The sequence below is a fragment of the Phyllobates terribilis genome, unplaced genomic scaffold, assembly GCF_046119375.1.
Source record: "Phyllobates terribilis strain yellow unplaced genomic scaffold, ASM4611937v1 Scaffold_12__6_contigs__length_324123572, whole genome shotgun sequence".
Taxonomy (NCBI): Eukaryota; Metazoa; Chordata; class Amphibia; order Anura; family Dendrobatidae; genus Phyllobates; species Phyllobates terribilis.
In genome coordinates this window covers 173675068-173687670 of record NW_027362772.1, presented here as the reverse complement: position 1 = coordinate 173687670, position 12603 = coordinate 173675068, and positions in this window count along the sequence as shown.

The following is a 12603-nucleotide window of genomic DNA, read 5'->3' as shown; positions in this document are numbered from 1 at the left end:
ATGGTATGAAAGAGATGTGGATGTCGGGAATAGCCTCATAAGCCGCACTAAGGTAGATGACATAAGTATTACGGAGATTGCCTAACTGAGTCATAAGGTTGTGTCCTTTCGGGGAAACCTTCGCTCACGCTTAACTCCCGAACCTTTGTCCTCCTTTTTGACGGATAAGAGATTGACAGAATGAGCCCATGGAAGTAATGATAATACTCCAGGGACACGATATATAATGGAGACTGTATGGTTCATTTTATGTATTGTTGGTCTTGCCCTTGTTGCCATATATATGTGTGTTAGAATTACTCTACACTTCAGACAAAACGGTCCAGAGAAACCGTTTCAGATACTGGCTCCTTAGGACAGAATAGGTAACGAGGAAAGGTAGAATATAGAATATATTTTATCTAACCCAAAAAGCCTCCTAAGGTAAGAATAGTCAGGAAAAATGGGCAACAAACAGACTAAGACCACAAATGATGAACAAGATGTCTATACAATCGTGAAAGAAAGGTGTGGTGTAGAAGCAACTAAGAATTTAGGGAAAGTTTGCAAAACTTTTCAGGTAGCAAGGCATGACAGGTTTAACAGGAAACTATGGGAGGACATTCGGGTTAGAAAAGCAGGAGTGATAAGAGACAAAGGATGGCAGGAACAAGTAGAGGCCATGGTCGAACTATCAAAAACAGCAGAGACAGACCATTGGACTTTTAATAAAGACAATGGATTATGGAGAACTCCAGTCAGACAGGGTCCCATTGTACAAACAGAAAACAGTAAACAAATGAACCCATTGGCACCACCATATCAGCCCAGGTCAGAACCCACACTGTATCCTGATTTTCGGGGTCTGGGTGGATGGACATGTACAAACTGTGGACTCCAGAATCCAGACTGGAGAGACACATGTGCAGGATGTGGAGCACCACGACCACATGATATGTTGGCACCAGTGCGTATCCTCAGTCGACCATACAGAGAAGAAGATGGTGGCAATCCACCGCGTAGAGTAACTAGATACCATCAGACTAGACAATATTTTCCATGGACCCCCGCTGAGGGAATGTCCCTACTTCAGAATGCACCAGATCCAATACAATGCCCACTAAGATTTGCTACGTACATACAGCAGATAATACACACCCATAATGGAACATGGTCAGATGGGACAGAATTATGTAGAATGAAAATGACACCAGGGTTGTATCAGGAATTGATGACAGTTATAGAACCTCATAGACCTCAACCAGTAGATGGTGAGGATCCAAATACCGCACTGTCAGGACAGAATTTTATGATCAGACTTATGGAGTTTATGAGAACTAAACAACGAATGAGAGGGACTTCAGGAACTGTCTCCCAGAAGTCAGGACAGCCTGTAGATGAATACTACTTAGCGGTAGAAAACAGTTACAGAGACGAGGGAATGGACCTTACCAATGAAGGAGTCATTCGACTGATGACAAAAACTTTTATAGAGAATCTTAACCCAAAACTTAGGGAAAAGTTCAAGGCTGCAACTCCTGATTGGAGAACCCTAGATGATCCCCAGATAGTCAGACAAAAACTATTAGGGATAGAAATGGATATGCGTGAGGCAGCATCCAAACCCATCAGAGTAGCAGCAAATAATAGTCTGGTCAATAAAAACAACAGATCAAATCAGACCTATGACAAAGGGAACTTGGATAAGAAAACTAATCCATGTCACTACTGTAAGAAACCAGGACATTGGATTAGAGAATGCAGGAAAAAAGCCAGGGATATAGAAGATGGTACCTATGTCCCAAGAGAATCACAAGAAAAGACAGTACAGGCTTCTGCTCCTGCAGCAAGCGAGTGACTAGACGTGATGCAAACCACTTTGACTGGAAGGCGCCCAATAATTCAGGTAAAAGTAGCAGGAAAACAATGCCCTTTTCTAATAGATACCGGAGCAACTTCCTCCGTCCTCAATGAAGACGCCTTACCAAATGCTGATTGTTTATCAGATGATGTAACCTATACCGAAGGGTATGATGGAGGAATCAGGCCACTCCCATATAGTATTCCCCTTGAAACAAAGATAGGATCTAAAATATTTTTATCTAAATTTCTTTTTGTCAAATGGGCACCTACTTGTCTTCTAGGTACAGACCTATTAAAGCAGACAGAAATGAATATCCAATTTTTGGAGGATGGTAGAGTCCAAATTTTGGTGCCTGATGACCAAGAGTCTCTAGAAAACATTGTAAAAGTCCAAGCCTTAGAGGATGAGAAAGATCCTGCCCCTACCCAAATTATTTTAGATCTTTCTGAGGTACCAGAAAAATTATGGGCACAACATGACACCGATGTAGGACTAATGCCAATAGCTCCAGTAAAAGTCACTCCTGTTCCAGGTGTGACACTACCCCAATTGAGACAGTATCCTATTAGTGCCCAACAAGAACACGCCATAGGAGAACAGATAAAAGATTATCTAAAAACTGGAGTACTGATAGAAGTAAAGTCACCAGCCAATACACCGTTGTACCCCGTAAAAAAGAAATCTACTGAGGGGTCAGCTGCTAGATACCGGATGGTACATGATTTGAGAGAGATAAATAAAATTTTGGAACCTATTACTCCTGTTGTGCCAAATCCACACACGTTGCTATCACAGATCCCAGCAACAGCACGAGTATTTTCTGTCATAGACTTATCAAATGCATTTTTTTCAGTACCATTACACCCAGACTGTTACAAACTGTTTGCATTTACATTTAAGAATAGACAATTAGCATGGACAAGATTACCACAGGGTATGATACATTCACCTACCTTGTACTCAGAAGCTATGAGATCAGTTCTTCAAAATTTCAAACCTACGGATGAGGTTGTAATTCTTCAATATGTTGATGACCTATTGTTATGTGCCCCTGCTCAAGAGTCCGCAAACAGCAACACAATAAGGTTGTTAATATTTCTAGCAGACATGGGCTGTAAAGTTAACAAGAAAAAAGTACAACTTTGTATGACTACGGTAGTATTTCTAGGACACTGCATTTCACAAGGTATTCGGCACCTCACCGCCGACAGACTAAAAATCATTAGAGATCTTGTTCCTCCCAAGAACTACAAAACATTAAGAGCATTTTTGGGAATAGTATCACATTGCAGACAATGGGTTATACATGCTAGTCAGCTTATGCAACCTCTATATGATTGTTTAAAAATCGAGCCTTTCCAGTTAACTGAATCAGCGCTCATAGCCTTTCAAGACCTCAAGAAAGGTCTCATGTCAGCCCCGGCCTTGGGAATCCCAGACTACGCCAAACCATTCCAATTAATGGCTGCGGAAATGTCTAATCATGCTACAGGAGTACTAACACAGAAACATGAAAATAAACAAAGACCTGTCGCATACTATTCTGCTCAATTAGATAATGTTACCAAAGCTGCACCATCATGTGTCAGAGTAGTAGCAGCTGTCTCTCTTTTGGTAGAAAAAGCCTCAGAAATAGTACTAGACCATGCCCTAATAGTACAAACTACACATGATGTACATGGCATACTGAATCAGGTATTGCCAAAACACATTTCAATGGCTAGACATCTTAGATTACAATGCTCCTTACTAATGCCACCAAACCTCACTTTTCGCCGCATATTGTCTCTAAATTTAGCCACTCTGTTACCACTAGAGACAAAGGGGGGAGTGGAAGGAGGTCAGGAAGACGAAGATGAAAATTTTTTACAATACCACGAACAAGACAATATAATACATGATTGCTTACAGTGTATAGAACAAGAAACACAAGGGCTACCTAATGTACAGGACACCCCTCTTGACAATCCAGACCTACATATGTATATAGATGGTAGTAGGTATGCAGATGAAACTGGTAACTTTCACACAGGTTATGCCATTGTATCAGATTATGATGTTATTGAAGCTGAGCCAATGCAGGCCAGCTGTTCAGCCCAGGAAGCTGAACTATTAGCTCTAATACGAGCATTACAGTTAGCAAAAGAAAAAAACGCTAATATTTTTACTGATTCTAGATATGCATATGGTATTGTACATGATTTTGGATGTATATGGAGAGCTAGAGGTTACATGACAGCTTCAGGTCAACCAGTAAAACATGGACAAATGATTAGACAAATCCTAGAATCAGCTGCCTCAACCAAACAAGTAGCAGTAATAAAAGTACCTGCACATGTAAGACTCGACACCGAGATAGCTAGGGGTAATGACCGAGCCGACAAGGCTGCTAAGCGAGCTGCAGTAAAACCTCTGACAACTGACCACACTATTAGTGCAGTATCAGAATTTGACTTAATTACACGGCTCAAAGAAGCCCACCAGCAGGTGAGTAGAGAAGAAAAAGAAGAGTGGCAGAAACAGGGGGCAGAAGAAAAAGAAGGACTATGGAGAAAAGGAGATGAGCTTTGTCTCCCCCGAGCGTGGTACCCTGTTGTGGTCAGTGAAGCCCACGGACCTACACATGTGTCTGCAAACGGTATGATACAGAGGGTCAAACAGAAGTGGTTAGCCCCAGGGTTCGGCCAGGTAGCTCGAGCAAAATGTGGTTCTTGTGAAATCTGTTTAGCCCACAATCCAGGACAGACTGTTAAGACCCCCCAGAAGCACCATGTAAGACCACTATATCCGTTCCAGAGACTTCAGATCGATTACATCCAGATGCCTAAGCATGGACACTATGAGTATGTACTGGTATGTGTGGACATGTTTTCGGGGTGGCCAGAGGCTTATCCAGTTCATACAGCCACGGCTAAAGTCACTGCAGTAAAAATAGCACATGAACTGGTACCCCGTTATGGTATCCCAGAAGTGATCGAGTCAGATAGAGGTACACATTTTACTGGAGAGATCTTTCAGAATGTAATGAAAATGTTGTGTATAAAAAGTGAACTACACACCCCTTACCACCCACAGAGTTCTGGTAAGGTTGAGAGAATGAATGGAACACTTAAGTTAAAAATACAGAAAGCCATGGCAGAAACACAGAAACCATGGACTGAGTGTCTCCCAATAGCATTGTATTCAGTCAGAAACACCCCCCAGGGAAAGAGCAAACTCACCCCCCATGAAATATTGTTTGGTAGAGTTGCCAATACAGGATTGTATTTCCCACAGACTTTAATGTTAGAAACTGAAAGCTTAACTGCTTATGTACAAAATTTATGTAAGCATGTGTCTAAAATACACTCTTTAGTGTTCTCTTCCATTCCAGATCCAGATTCCATCGAGGGAACGCACAAGCTGCAACCAGGAGACGAAGTTTACGTAAAAAGACATAACAGAAGAACGCTAGAACCCAGATTTGAGGGTCCATATCAGGTGTTATTGACAACTCCAACTGCAGTAAAATTGGAAGGAAAATCAGCATGGGTACATGCAAGCCATTGCAAAAAGAAATAGTGGTGATTGTACTTGTGTTAGCTATAACGATAGATCAGGGAGACCTGTGGGATAAACTAAGTTCCCCAAAACCTACAGATAATAAATTTATAAAACATCATGAGACATTGGTAAACGGGCTGCTCGATGGCGGACAGAAAATAGCAGACTGTTGGATTTGTACGCATTCTCCAATATCAGCCACGAGCATACCCTTCCTGGCCGTACCCATGACCCCTGAGGAAGTGTTTACATGGACTAATTGCTCAGACAAATTAGCAAATAACCAAACCGTTAATTCTAGATTATGGAACACCACTGTTGCCATCCCAGTTGTGGGGTGGGTGGGATTTCCCTGGTGGCAAGGTAATATGACCGGAAAAATAAACAACTTACAATATTTAGCGTTTAAAGGAGGTGTATGGGTTCCTAGAAATAAGACGGGACTAACAGACTTAGGGTTAATTCCTACAGAAAATATACAACTCAGTTTTAGTAGCACAGTATCTTCTTCTCAACCTTTTAAACCTGATATAGTAGAAAAATACATACACAATAATGGTTGGAAATATTCACAATTATTCCCCGATGGAAACAATGATACATGTTCAAAGATACCAGGTAATATATTATGTAATGAGTCAAGTGCATATGACCCAGGTACACCGACTTGTGAAAATCCAGATGCAGGATACTGTAGTCCATTAGGTCAAAAACCCCCTTGGTGTATACTTCAGAATGTATCTAAATTTTTAGATTTGGTACATAGGTTGGTGCTCCAACACTCTGCAATATGGGATCTGCCTGAAGGAACCTTCTGGATTTGTGGAAATGGAGCATACAAATGGCTCCCAGTAGGAATAAAAGGTGCATGTACTCTAGGACGCTTAACACCGGCCACATTTATAGTTCAGAATCAGCAGGTAGATATGCAAGCAGTACCTAAACACACACTATACAAAAGAGCAGCCGACAACTCGCCTAGACCTTCAGGTAGGCCACATGTGGTCCAAATGGGAATTCCTAATAAAATATTCAGCACTTTCTTTGTGTATCCAATGTTGATGCAGATGTGGGATAAATTAGTTCAGGCCACCGACTATCTAGATGATCAGATATGGGATATTATGGATATACTTAATACTAGTATAGCTGTCCAAAATCAACTTATAATTGTTACTAATCAACATACTGTAGTGTTAGACTACCTAACTGCGGCCCAGGGAGGAATGTGTCAAATTATTGGTCCAACCTGTTGTCATTACATAGATCCAAACAGTACAATGAGTATGAGGTTCAAGCTGGCAGATATACAACGATTACGGGATGAATATGACAGACACAATGACCAAAATAAAGATAGCTGGTGGTCAGACACCTTCTCCTTTCTCAACCCAAAGAACTGGTTTAAGGGTATTGGAGGTTGGGTGGCTGGAATTCTGCAAGGTATATTACAGATTGTGCTAATTATAGTAGTCATATATGTAGTGTTTAAAATAGGATTAAAAATTATTTTAATATGCATAAATAAGCTTTGTAACACGGACTCAAGAATATGAAAGAAAAGAACTCCCGGACCAGGTCTTCTACCAAAAGTCCATAAGGAAGAATCAAAGGGGGGACTGAGAGGATGATAGGAGTTATACTTCACCCAAGACTACGATGTAAGACACAGATGAAGTTATTCTTCCCTTATCTGGACATTTGGACTGACGCCCAGAAACTAGATTGTAACTTGTTTTAGCTGTCTCAGCAACCTTCTACTAATTATCACTTTTCTGTTTATGAAACTTTCTTATCAACATTCCACTGTTATGAATCATCACTTCACTGCTTGTGAAACAAAGGCATTTTACTGCACATGTCTGACAAAAAAATATGATTATTAGTATAAATAAAGGGACAGCACCCATAGAGAGAGACGCGCTCAGGGGCTTCCCAGTACTTGATTATACACTACGTGTCTGTGTATTTCTTGTTACGGGGATACCCCGACTCCAACAAGGACCCTCCATGGCTGAATGATCCTAACACTGTGTATGTTATATAAAGTGTCTATATGTGTTTATACTCTATAGTATGAGTGTATATGTGAGTGGTGTGTGTATACCTGTGTGTACATGTGTGTCTATATACTTTATAGTATGTGTAAATGTGAGTGTTGTATGTATACCTGTGTATATTATAGGGTATGTGTACATATGAAGGTTTCGTATATACCTGTGTATGCTTGTGTGTACTACATAATGTGTCTAAGGCTATGTGCCCACGATGCAGAAATGCTCCGGATTTTTCCTGAGTGTTTCTGCATCTCCCTGGCAGAAAAAACGCATGCGGATTGTACATGCGGATTGGATTGTACATGCGTTTTTCTTGCTTGGGACATGCAGATGTGAAGCGTTGTTCACATGCATTTCCGCATGCGGGTTGTCAAGCGCTTTCTAAGCGATTTTAGCATCACTTGGAAAGTGCTTGTCAACTTGGTCATGTGGCATCCCAGGGGTCTGGTTTCCACAGTGGTAGAAATACCATGTCTGAGAGCGAGCATGGGTTTTCCTGGTCAGGAGCACTGTAACATGCAACACCTCCTGCCCCAGTCCAGGGAGCTGAGGAACCTGCCCTTTATAAACTGGGTCTGGGGCGGGGTTAGTGAATCAGAGTCTAGTGAGAGTCAGAGCAGCAAGCAAGGAGCTCTGTAGGAGACAGGAGCTGAAGGCCAGGGACTTGAGCTAGCAGAGCTCGTCCTGGCCGAAGACGCAGAGAACCGGACACAGGAGTCCGAGGCTGTGAGGATTTCCACATCCAGCAGCAGAAACCACCTGGCAGGGGATTTCAGGTTCTCTGGCCATAGGAAGCCCGGAGGCTCAGTCACACGCAAGGTACCGGCACCGCCATCGAGGAGGGGAGGCTACCAATAGCCCCAAGTCACCAGCCATACGGGTGAGCACCACACGGTGCACTCAGGGACGTGGGCTACTACACGACTACAGCAAGGTAGCCAGGAAGAGTGCAGTCAGACGGGAAGGCCTACACCTCCACCTGGCCAGGGGCACTCTTGTTCGCTCACAGACTGACCAGGCCTCTAATGTTAGCCAGTACTCCCGGCAGGGCCTTCTTCATTACCAACAGTAAAGACTCTGAACTGCACTGCACGGACTCTGAGTCATTTCTGCTGCGCCCATGCACCACAACCCTCATCATCTACACACGCTGCCCTGAGGCTATACTCCTCCCGTGGGGAGTTATACTACCCTCTGCTGCGCACCCAACATCAGCCTCAGCGGTCTGCCCCACAGCGGCGGTTCTCAGTGACCGCGATCCACGGGTGGCGTAGTCGGACATTTAAACATTGAAAACCAAATAAACAGATCCGCCACTGGTTTGACCACCCTGAGCCACGGGACCGGGTCGCCACCACGGAGACTACAACCCCCAGCATTACACAGAGACCCGGCTCCGGGTATTCCCCTACACACGGCCCAGGGGGCGCGTCAACTTTGGCGTAGTCGGCAGGATTTTGTGCCCGCAACCACCGGGTACTGCGTGCCTGAAGAAAGACTTGTTTTACTTACCGTGGTGAAGTTTCCCGCCATCGGCAGCCGTTTTCCCGCCATCCGCAGACATTTTCCCGCCTTTGGGCGCCATTTTCGTGACGCCGCACGGGAAGAAGAGGGGCGTGGACGCCAAAAAGCGCGCGAGAGCTGAAGCCCCGCCTTCCGTACTGACGCTGCGCAAGGTCCTGGAAGGAGCCCAGCAGACGCCGACGTCATCAGCACACGACGCAAGGTTCTCGACCCCGACGATCACCTGCAGAGCCGTGGCCTACGGAGAAAAAGCAACGGAAGGTAGGCCGCGGTTAACTAGGTGGGAGGAATACACCAGGAATGGAGGGAGCTGCCAGCGCGGCTGCTGCCGCAGTGATGCCGTTCACGATGCCGTATATCCCCGGAGCGGCATGGTTACCCCAATACTCAGGGGAGTCACATACCCTGAGCGACTTTAAGGAAATACTGAATAGCCTATTCAAAGTATACCCCCTGTCCGAGGAATAAAAGGTGAGCATCCTGATAGGCCAGTTAATCGGAGCAGCCCAAAGAGAAGTAAAGTCCTGGTCAGCCAGGGAAAAGGGGACTGTAAAGGAAATACTGGCCCGTCTAAAGGACACTTTTGATACCCGCACCTCAGCAGAGATCAAGCTAAAATTTTATGGGTGCAAACAGCGGGCACAAGACAGTATACAGGACTATGCTTTGAATTTGCAGGAGGCCTTGAGAGCCATTAAGCAGGCAGACCCTGACAGCGTGCGGAATGAGGATAAGCTGTTGACTGAACAGTTCATTGAGGGTCTGCTGTCCAGCGCCCACCGAACCCAGTTGCGTGTAATGGCCTTGCAGAACCCTGATTTAGACTTTGCGCAGTTTAAAGACAGCGCCATCCGGGTGCTCCAAGAACCGGCACCAGGTGGCGCTGTAACCCACAGGCGCCCCCCTATCACCAGGAGGCGGCGCCCTTGTCTGCAGAGCCTGTGGGAGCTGATGCACAGGCTTTGGACAAAGCCCTGGCTGCAGACCTGCACCATCAGGTCCAAGAGCTGACCAAAAGCGTTGCCGCGCTAACCAGAACTGTGCAGTCTTTACAGGTGTCCCCTCCAGGAAAGAGCCAGCTGGCTTCCAGTCCGGAGGATGCCCCTTTGCGCCGACAGAGGAGGGTCCCATCGTCCAGAGGAAGGCCCAGCGACCGCTACGACCAGGACGGACAATCTATCTGCCGCCGCTGCAACCAACCAGGACATATGACAAGGTACTGTCATTTAAACGGGCTCAACCTGGGGCTGAGGGCCGACCCCCAGGCATAAGACCATCAGGCCCATCGAGCTGGCGTGATAAGTGCATAGGGGGACGACCGGTCTTGCCTGTGGTGCTGGATGGCATTCCTATGAGTGCACTATTGGACACCGGGTCACAGGTAACCACCATCCCCTATGTGCTTTTTAAGCGGTACTGGAATGACTCAGATATTACCCGCTACCCAGATAACGATTTGAGCATCATAGCCAGCAATGGTCAGCCCGTGCCGCAGGTTTATCCGGGTGAGGGTCTGCGTTAATATCCGACGCAGGAACCCACATCCTCTCCTCAGGACCATGCCCCTTCCAATGAACCAGGTACTGAAGGGACCGGCGATTAAAACGTAAATCGATGACTTTCGATACCTGAAACTCCAAGTTACCATTGACCACCACAGGAGGAGGAGGTAAAGGTGACGGTATCACCGGCGCCACATACCTTTTAAGCAAAGATCTGTGGAACACGTTGTGAATTTTAAAAGTAGAGGGGAGGTCAAGACGAAATGCCACCTGATTAATTATAGAGCAGATCCTATACGGCCCGATGAACCTGGGACCCAGTTTCCAGGAGGGAACCTTAAGTTTAATATTCTTGGTAGTCAACCATACCCGATCGTTCACACTTAGGTCCGGACCAGACACTCTCTTCCTATCAGCCATACGTTTGTATCGGTTCCCCATAGTACTTAGATTATTCAGCACCCCTTTTGATATCGAAGCAAGTGATGACAAAAATCGTTTCTCCTCAGGAACCCCCGAAGAGCCCCCCCTACTGAAAGAACAAAACTGGCGGTGAAAACCATATGCCCTAAAAAACGGGGACTTACCAGTGGACTCACTCTGCCTATTATTAAGAGCAAACTCCGCCAGAGGTAAGAAAGAAGCACAGTCCTCCTCGTTCTCTGACACAAAACACCAGAGATATGTCTCCAAACTCTGATTCAGACGTTCCGTCTGACCATTGGTCTGAGGATGAAAAGCCGAAGAAAACAATAAATGCATCCCCCGCCGTGTACAAAAAGCCCTCCAGAATTTGGACACAAACTGAGACCCCCGATCTGACACCACATCAGAGGGTACACCGTGAAGCCTTACAATCTCCCCAATGAACACCTGCGCAAGAGTTTTAGCATTAGGAAGAGCAGGAAGAGCGATAAAATGTGCCATCTTGCTGAACCTGTCCACTACAACGAGTATGACCGTTTTACCCGAAGATGGCGGGAGATCCGTAATAAAGTCCATAGACAGATGAGTCCAAGGACGCTCCGGGATCTTCAAAGGTAAGAGAGCCCCAGACGGACGGGTACATGGGGTCTTAGAGCGTGCACAAACCCCACAGGATGCAACAAAAGTTCCCACCTCCCTATGTAAATTAGGCCACCAAAACCGACGCAAAAGGAGATCCACAGTTGCTTTACTCCCTGGGTGTCCTGCCAAAGCTGAGTTATGGTGTGCCTCGATCACCTTTTGTCGCAACTGATCTGGAACAAACAGTCTCCCAGGAGGTCCAACAGGGGCGTCCCCCTGAGCCTCCAATACTTCCTCCTCAAGCTCAGAGCATACTGCCGACACCACCACCCCCTCCTGAAGGATAGGAACCGGGTCATCCGTATTACCGGCCCCAGGGAAACTACGAGATAAGGCATCCGCCTTTACATTTTTTGATCCAGGACGATATGTGACGACAAAATTAAACCTGGTAAAAAACAATGACCACCTAGCTTGTCTGGGATTCAGACGTTTTGCGGACTCCAGATATAGCAGGTTCTTGTGATCGGTGATGACGGTGACCGGATGGATTGCCCCCTCCAAAAAATGGCGCCACTCCTCAAAAGCTAACTTAATGGCCAAGAGTTCCCTATTGCCGACATCGTAATTCCTCTCAGCGGACGACAATTTTTTAGAGAAAAAAGCGCACGGACGCCATTCACCAGGAGACGAACCTTGTGATAATACTGCCCCTACCCCCACCTCAGAAGCGTCTACCTCTACAATGAATGGCTGTGACGCATCAGGTTGAATGAGTATGGGTGCCGAGGCAAAACATTTTTTCAAGGAGGAGAAAGCTTGACAAGCCTTGTCAGACCACCTAAAAAAATCCGTCCCTTTTTTTGTCATGTCTGTGAGAGGTTTAACCATGGACGAGAAATTACGAATGAATTTCCAGTAATAATTAGCAAACCCTAGAAAATGTTGTAGTGCCTTAAGATTCTCTGGCCGATCCCACTCAAGAACTGCCCGCACTTTCCCAGGGTCCATACGAAAACCAGACGCTGACACCAGGAAGCCTAGAAACTGGAGTTCCTGAACGGCGAACACACACTTTTCCCACTTGACGTACAGTTTATTATCCCGCAAGATCTGTAACACCTGC